The sequence below is a fragment of the Rattus norvegicus genome, chromosome 12 (genome assembly GCF_036323735.1).
Source record: "Rattus norvegicus strain BN/NHsdMcwi chromosome 12, GRCr8, whole genome shotgun sequence".
NCBI classification, from domain to species: Eukaryota; Metazoa; Chordata; class Mammalia; order Rodentia; family Muridae; genus Rattus; species Rattus norvegicus.
In genome coordinates, this window is record NC_086030.1 from 23,048,227 (window position 1) to 23,057,381 (window position 9,155).

At 44.7% G+C, this 9,155-nt stretch overlaps 1 long non-coding RNA gene across 3 annotated transcripts in view; it reads left to right on the plus strand.

Annotated features, from left to right (window-relative positions):
• The window catches only part of LOC134481165 (uncharacterized), an 18,122-nt gene extending 15,220 nt beyond the window's left edge, over window positions 1-2,902 (plus strand). For 2 of the 3 annotated variants that reach the window (XR_010056486.1, XR_010056487.1), the window contains exons 2-4: window positions 49-238; window positions 2,001-2,031; window positions 2,555-2,902. This is a non-coding gene — a long non-coding RNA (uncharacterized LOC134481165). Of the gene's footprint in view, window positions 1-48; window positions 239-1,523; window positions 1,784-2,000; window positions 2,032-2,554 lie in introns of all 3 variants that reach the window. The other variant, XR_010056488.1, reaches the window with a different exon arrangement.

The window sequence follows — 9,155 nt, forward strand, 5'->3', positions numbered from 1 at the left end:
ACAGCTCTCAGTACTATCATGATCTGCTCACTTCTCATCTCTCCACAGATCTCAGTACAACCATGAGGACCCCCTCCATCATCAACTCTGCAGACCCCACAGCTGGCCTGGAGAACATAAGGGGCCAAAGGAATCCTTCACTGCTGAACCTGGGGGGCATCATTGGGATGGTCATGGCCAAAGTTGTAGTCATCATCCCCCTCTACGGATGGATGATCTTTCTGTAGTGGAAGCAAAGGTAAGTGGTCCAGCACAGGCCTCACCTGAGCTTCCCCAATGAAAGTGTTCTCAGCTGTGGGAGATGGAGAAGGGCAGGGAACAGTAAAGAGAACAGAAGGAGGGAGAATGTTCCTGAATTTCCCAAGGACTGCATCCCTGGATCCTGATGTCCTTCCAGACCACCTGGAAATTAGAGTAGCAAATGCAGATGAACACAGAGCCTGCTCCGAAGGAATTCAAAGAGGCATGCAGGAGACACAGGAGCTGACTGCTTAACTGGAAAGAGCTATAGCTGATGAAGAATACCTGAGAGTAGACCAGCACAAGCAGACAACATGTTACAGGAAGTGATATCTATAAAAAGAGACACCTCTTGAGTTGGGCATGTGTGACTAAAATGGAAATTAAGAGTCTGGTGTGTAATAAAGCCACAAACAGAAGAAATGTGTATGGAGAACGTAACACTACAACAAGTAAAAGAGTTGAACACTAGAAATCTAACCCCCTGAAAAAGTATGGAACACCCATTGAAGTGTCTCAGTTGAAGTGATTGCTCCACAAACAGGGACATGAGTATCATCCCAGGAGCCACAAGAGAGTAGCCAGATACTTGGGCAGGTGGAGACGATAGGATTTCTGTGGCTCCCTGTGCTGCCAACCTTACCTACTGGCTGAGACCAATGACTGACCTGCCTCACAATCTAGAGAGGACAGCTCCTAAAAGACAATGCCCAAGGTGGTCCACCAGCAGCACATGAGTGTTCACATTTGCAAATATTCACATGTGGTTATGTGATGTTCAAAGTGAATTTAAAAAGAAACATTAGAGAAGTCTTATAAATATAAGAATATTTGCACAATGGAAACTTTTATACATTAAGTCCCTGCAAAACACACACACACACACACACACACACACACACACACACACATTCACCTGAAAATACAATGAAATTCTTTTTCAAAATCCAACAGCATTTTTGTAAAAATAAATTATTTGTTTTCAAAAATTTGTGTGTAGTCTAAGAAATAAAAATGGGGGAACAGAGGAGGACACAATAATCTCAGTCCTCGGAAAATGCAGACAGGAGAATCATGGGTCCAAGGATATCTATGGTTACATAGCAAACTGTAGGCGACTGGGCTCCAAAGACCTTGCACACACAACACAATACCTACATGTGGACTGAGGTCAGAGCAGATTGAAAGTTGTGGGACTACAGGATAAGGATGGAGATGCATAGATGTTGGAGTGTAATGGAAGTTTACAAATGATCATTTAAATGTGCATCCGACAGTTTCAGACAGGCTCTGCCTTCGATTACCGTAAGTAGAAGTGAGAGGTGGAAAAGCAGCAGCCAGGGAAGCAGCAGAAGACAAACAAGAATTCAAACCATGAGACTGAATCTGCAGGGTGCAGGAGCCAACACTGAAAGGAAGAACTAGAGAGCCAGATTCCAGAAAGGCAAAAGTGAAATATGGTGTGAACAGAGCGAAGAAAGCAGAGATGTGTCAAGAGGTCAGAGAAGAGGGAAGAAAAGAAAAGAGGAAGAAATAGAAGTGGGTTGGTACACTAGTTCATTGCTCTGATTTGCAGTGTTGTGAAGGTCTGCTGGCTGCTGGCCTCAGGTCCTGGTGATTCTCAGACCTGTCTCTGCCTGGCTGCTGCAGAGCTGTTTGCTGCCCAGGTCCCCTAATGTTATCTGAACTCAGAGAACAGCTGAAACGCAGGAGTGAGAACCAGCATGGTTGACACACTGACACTGTTTCTTCTCCTACAGGCCAGCAGAGTAAAGCCTAAACCCCAGCCAGGTGAGTGACTGTCATCTCAAGGGAGAGATGAGGGGCTGTTGGGAATATTATTATGAGAATGGAAGGGAGCCAGAGAGATGATTCGGTCAGAAACGCAGGGGATATGGGTAGGAGGTCCTGAGTTTGATGTATCCAGAGCTCACACATTATAAGCCAGGAATGAGGCAAGAATTTGCAAGTCCTGCTCTGGTCAAGCAAGAGACAGTGAGAGTCACAGGATGGCCGAACACCTAGTCTAGAACAATTGGTGAGTTTAAGGCCTGTGAAAGACCATGTCTTTAAAAACTAGGGGGATTGCTCAAGGTGATAGGTCATGGTCATAACATTTTCTAAAATAATTTCATGTGAAATATTTTAAATTACATATTAATGAACAAAAACAGTGAGTTCCAGTTAGAGAACTCAATGGGAAATGGAGCTTGCTCCCAAACTCAATGACCTGGGAATGATTTCTGGGGACCCAAATGTAATCCAGAAAACTGACTCAGGACAACTATCATCTGCCTCTCATCATCATCCACAGGCTCCGGATGAGACATCATCCCTTCTTCCTCAACTAAGAGACCTCCCAGTGCTTGGATCTCTCACCAAGGAGATGAGTTTATATCAAAGTAGTCATTGGTGATCAGACACCCTGCATCCCACAACCTCCCATGTGATTCTCTCTGGGAATCAGAGCTCATGGCTGCAGAATTCTGCTGTGAAAGATCACCATACTTGGATAACCCCCACTCCTGCTACATGGTCTCTGAAACCCTCTGCTTGGAACCAACTTCATCTCGTATGTCTCTGGGCCTGAGAGCCTGACTGTGCTCTTTGTTCTCTGCTCATGGACTTATTGACACTTTCAATAAATACCTTACTTCCCGCATTCAATCTCCATGTCTCTCCTGAGCCCCCTCATAACACAACTTAGAAAGTTGCACACTGTGTCTAGGATGTGGGCCACTGGGATAGATATAAGGACAATAGTCTGCATTGAAACCAACAGCCTGATAATCAAGGTTCACCTCTTCCTTACTCTCAGGAGGCTGACATCTCATCCAGAGCCCAACCCCCACCACACATGCTACACATCAAGTGTCAGACCAAGGCTTCCTTTCCTCACAAGCCCAACTGCATGCACTCACATTCTCATTTCCTACCATGTCGGCATTCTGGACTCTGGGTTCTCTCCTAGAATACGACATTTGTTGCAAGTCCAATCTGTCCTAACATTTGATAGTCAGCACATCAACTTCTAATAAAACCCTGTGGGGACACAGAAAACCATCCAGAGTGACCCAGGAGGAATGAAACCAGGCTTCTCATGACAGAAGAAGTTCATGGACACACTCTATACAGATCTACCAACGACAGTGAGCCATAATTGAAGTGGCACAAATACAGCTCCAGTTCACCAATCACAAGGCTCAATGACTACCATTCATGGGCCTTTTCTGGGTAATTGGGGAAACTGTTCCCAATCCCATGAGGAAAGCTAGAGCTACTTGGGGTCATGAAGAGGTCACCAAGACTCATGTGGCTAAAGTGAAGCGCCCTGGAGTAGCTAAGAGGTATCTACTGTTGTTGTGACTGCATCCTAACCCCCTAAGACTGAACACAGCAGCTCTCATAAGTACAGGGACTTTGGGAGCAGGGATGATATTTTCTCTGAGCATTCCTGAGGGGTTCTCACAGCAGGATGCCATGATGGTAGTCTGCCCAACCATTACAAGGAGTCCATTTGTCAGGTCCATGCCTCAGGCATCTGTACTAAGAGAAGGAGCCTTAATCCACTTGCTCAAATGTGACTTCTCAGGTCCTTTTTCATTGCTCAAGAGGGAAAATCAAGAGACAAACCCAGAGCAAAGACATAAAGAAACAATGTTCTCAACAACATAGGTGCTTAAGCTCCAGTTGAATACATTTAGGCAGACTGTATCTCTGAGGTGCCAAAGGGAACATTATGGGCCAACTAGCAAGTAGACATTGATTTCTGCCCTGGTGACAAGTGTTTGGTATGTGTGTTCCCTAGACTGAGATGATCGGTAAAAAAAAAAAGTACTAAAAGAAATTGGGAATCAAAACATGCCTGTCATCCCTACTATTGACAGGTAGTGATGGGAAGATTGTCAATTGGAATATTGGTTCTCAACCTGTGGGTCACTACCTCTTTGAAGTTAGAAGGACATTTTCACAGGAGTCACATTTCAGATATCCTGAATATCAGATGCTTATATTATGATCATAACTGTAGCAAAATCACAGTCATGAATTACCAATGAAATAATTTTATGGTTGGAGTCACCCCAACATGAGGAAATATCACAGCATTACGAAGCTTGAGAACCACAGAATTGGAGGCTATTCTTGGTACCCCTTGAGTTTAGGCCAGCCTGGGTTGCATGAGACTCTGTCTTTAAATCAACAGCAAAGCCTAACAAAACTGAAAACAATAAAGAGGGGCATGGATAAAGGTCCTCAGTTCCCTTTTGGTTAGAGATGGAGAACTCGAATATGGTACCAGTATTCTCTCCAGATTTACATAAAAAATTGTGACTGCCAATACTTTAGTTTTTGCATGTTTGTTTTTGTTTTCTTCTGTTTCTGAGGAGGGGGTTTCTCTATTATATAGGTCAGTTCTCCTGGAACTTGCTTTACACACAAAGGCTGGCCTCAAAGTCAGAAAATCTCCTCCTGCTGCATTCTATAAAAAGTACCTCCATGCCAGGGGATTAACACTTTTCTGGCTTTTGTTCATTTATTTGTTTTGGTTTTGGTTTGTTTTAACCTAAATATAATAAATCTGAGAGAGGGTGGGAGTTTGTATGCTTCTGTGACCACAAGCTTGATGACACATTTATAAATGTCTCTGTCCTTGGCTATCAGGAGATGTTGGAGGGGTCTGAGCTCCTCCCCGAGTCCCACTCACCTGGCCTTTAGGGCACAGTATAGAGTCTCTTTCCAGGAACACCCTGGGTAGGGGTTCAGGCAGGAGCTCATCTGAGGCTGAGGAGCAGGTGAGGCAGATGAAGATGATGATGTTATCCTAGGGAAGAAACACAAGGTCAGATGGCAGCAGGCAGCTGTGCTATTGTAAAGATTAAGCTGCAGCCAGTGCATCCTGTCTATACCACAAGCTGCCATCCTCTCTAGCTTCTCCACTCTCTTCAGGCACCAGTCGGGGTGTTACTTTGACTCTGGATCTATGTGTTGTCACTAGGGAAGAGAGATCAATGAGAGTGTGTGTAAGGAAGTAGTGACAAGACTGGAGAAGACAGGAACAGGTTTCATCTATGAGGGTATCTACTGGGCCCACAGAGTCTAAAGTAGGCATTATCTGAAGGATGGTTCTAAAATTGAATCATCCACAGACAAACAGGAAGGTTTGAGCCTGTTTTTTCCCTCTGCTGTCATGGGATAAGTTAATTGGTTATAAAGTCAGAGAGTCTGAATGCTGTAGACAATGAAAAGAACTGGATTCTGAAGAATAACAGAGCCTGGGCGTAGGGAGGCCTTGTTTAGTCAGGATAAATACTGGGTTAATATGTGGTGACAGATCAGCTATGAAAGGAACCTTACATGATTTGTTTCTGAGATCCAGTGCACGTGTGTGCAAGTCAGTTTGGGCTCATGTACAGAAGTGCAGAGGACAACCTCAGGTATGGTAATTAGCAACACCATCCAAGTTCACCATCAACTTTGTGTTTCTGTTTTTGATTGGTTGGTATTTAGTTTGATACATAGGCTTTTCTAGGTTTGGCTGTGATTCCTTGGTTTATGTTGTTGGGGTTTTTTTTGTTTGTTTATTCTTTGATACAAGCTTTCACCAGGCAAGCTTCAAACTCAATTAGATCCATGTGCCTCTGCCTTCCTCCTCCCAAAGTCAGACTTGAAGCGTGTATGTGTATGTCTATCGTGGGTTATGATATTTTAAATAACAATTATTCATTCTGGGGTGTGTGGTGTGGGTAGGGACCCATGTGCCTCAGCACCACACATACTCCAACCCTGCAGGCTGACACTCCCCATGGTCCTGCGATATGCAAAAGCCCCGTGTGCACCCCAAAACCACAGACTTCCTGTCCCAAATGAGAGCATGACTTGGGATTAAGGAGCCAGCAGGTGGCAGCAGTACAGCTGAGCACAATGGGTATTTGGCATCCTTAGAATCCATCAGAGCCTGTTGTATACAAATGCTGGGGTCCAGCAGCAGACTTAGGGCAGTCCTGTCAGGTACAGTCCCCTTCTTGGGTGGGTTAGTTATCAGATGACCTCCTGCCCACAACCTCAGACAGTCAAAGTAAGGCAGATGAATCTGGAGGTGAGTGCTCATGGCCAGGAGGACATTTGTACAGACTTCACTGAGCCAAAGATGTTCACCTGGCAGAGTGCTTTCTTGCCTGTCATGGACAGAAAATGATGTTCTCTGTCCACTGTGAAACAAAGGAGCAGGATGGTGCACACCTGTATTCACCACTAATGGAAGGCAGAGACGAGAGGATCTGTGGGAGTTCCAGATCATCCTTCATTACATAACAAATTTAAGGGCAAGCTTGGCTAAGCCACAGCCTAAATACCTTTCAGTTGAGCACCTGTCCCTAAAGGCAGGTTGAGACCCTTTGAGGAAGTTTATTATGAGAAGCATGCAAGGGAGCAAGAGGGATGATTCAGTCAGAGAGGTGTACATGGGTAGCAGGACCTGAGGTTGACTTAGAGCAGCCACAATATAAGTGAGGGATATGGCAGGAATTTGTTATCCCAGCCCTGCATGAGCAAGAGACAGGGAGAGTCATGGGGCTGACCATGTAGCTAGTCAAGACTAATTGGTAAGTTCCAAACCAGAGTGCCATGATATAAAAAAAAACTGTGGATTTCTCAAGATGGTCAATTATGGTCATAACCTTTTATAAATTTATGTTAAATGAAGTATTTTTAAATGATATATTAATAAACAGTGCATATCAGTGAGAAAGCTCAATGGAAATGGAGCCTTCTGCCTAGCACAGTGACCTGGGTATGATTCCTGGTGACTCAAATGGTACACAGAGACAACTGACTGTGGACAATAGTCCTCTGCCTCTCAGGATCACCCATAGACCCCTGGTGAGACATCATCTGTTTGTCCTCAGAGAACAGACTTTCTGGTGCCAGGATCTCGCACCAGGTAGGTGAGTTATTTCAAAGTAGTGATTGAGGGCACACTCCCTCCATACCACCACCCTCCCTGCCTCCTGTATAGGAATCAGAGCACATGGATGCAGGATTGTGTGTGACAAATCCTAAGAATCCATGTCAGCTCTGATGTCCTCTCTTTAGAAACCATGTCATCCAGTCTGTCTCTGGTCCTGAGAGCCTGACTGCTGTTCTCTGTGAATTTGTAAATTTTTTAATAAATGTGGGATCGTAAATCAATCAACTTGAGCAAGTTGAGAGTAATACTGAGATCAAGACAAGTTCAAACCAGAAAATCTCATTCTGGGACCAGCAGAAGTTAGGACTGTGCCCTGCTTGCTCCAGTCTGCATGTTCAGATCCAAGAAGCCCATACCACCCCCACCTCTGCCACCCTTGAGAAAGTAATAATAAGATGGCTGAATTACAACTCTTCCTTCCCCTCTCCATAGACACATGTCCATCAAGCACCTGGAATTCCTCCTCAGGCAATTGAAGGTTCCTCAGAACCTCAACACAAGCCAATAATGCACAGTCATCCTGTAACCAATAATAACTCAAGAAGTTTCATATAGACTTTGTTACCCCACTAAAAGACAGCTGTTTAACTGATAAATACTCAGAGAAGCATTTCTCAACAGGAATCAATCTAGAAGAGATCCTTTCAACCCATCAACACAGATAAGCTTAGTCCCTTTCATTCCATCCCTGAGTTCAACTTGCCTGCATACATTGAGGTCAGAAGAAGAAGCAGGCAAAGAAATAAAAGTCCAAGCAATCTATCAGGAAGTTTCTGTAGATGCTCTTCTCCCATATGAGACCTCTAAGCGAGTTGCAGCCTGTCTCCGGAATACAAGTCACAGGAGAGGGACAAGGACCATGGTCCAAATTGAGAACCATGGATTGATAATCAATCCCTTCTCCCTGGCCATTTCCATCTAACCCAGAGCCTTGATCCCCTCATGCTTCCCATCCAGTGAAAGATCATGGCTTGCTTAATCCCATGTGGGGATTCCTTTCCTCACAGGTTTAGCTATACAAACTCACTTTCTCATTTCCTGCCATGTTGATATTCTGAATTCCAGGTTATCTCCTAGGACAGGTCTTTTTTTCCCATGTCTACTCTGTCTTAACATTTGATAGTCAGCAGATCAGCCTCTCCCAGGAAACCTGTTGAAACACCGGAAACCATCCAGAGTGACCCATGGAAAAAGATCTACCAACCACATTGAGCCATAGCTCCAGTGTGGAACAGATGTAACTCCAGTCTACCAATCACAAGTCTCAAATGGATGTTATTCATGGGCTTTTGATGAGGCATTGGGAAAATGATCCCCAATACCATGAGACTAGTTCTAGATAACTGGGTTCATGGAGAGGCCACCAAAGCTCCTTGTGGCTAAAGTGAGGTGTCCTGGGGCAGCTCTGAGGTGTCTGCAGTGGTTGTGACTGCATCAAAGCCTTCCGAGGTTGAATTCAGCAGCTCTCATGGACACTGTGATCATGGAAGCAAGGGTGGTGTTTCTTCTGAGCATCCCTGATGCGTTCTCACAGCAGGATGTCGTGATGGTGATCTGTGTAGTCATCCAAAGTGATGCATTCTCAGCTCAACACCACAGGCAACTGCACACAGAAAGGGGCCCTTAATGCAGTTGCTCAAATGGTCACGTGACTTCCCAGGTTCTTTTCCATTGTTCAAATGGGAAAAAGTATAGACAAGCCCACAGCAATATTTCACACAGAGCCAACATAGTCAACATCAGAGGTGCTTACCGCTGATTGAATACACTTAGGGAGAGTGGATCTGTGGTCTGCTACAAGGGAAATTTATGGTCCATGTGGGGAGATATTGGCTTCTGCCCTGGCTACACTTGTTCACAATGTGTGTTTCTAGCCTGAGAGAAACAGTAGGAAAAAGTACTAAGAGGAACTTGGGCATGAGAACAGGATGTCGCTGCAGTAGGCTGG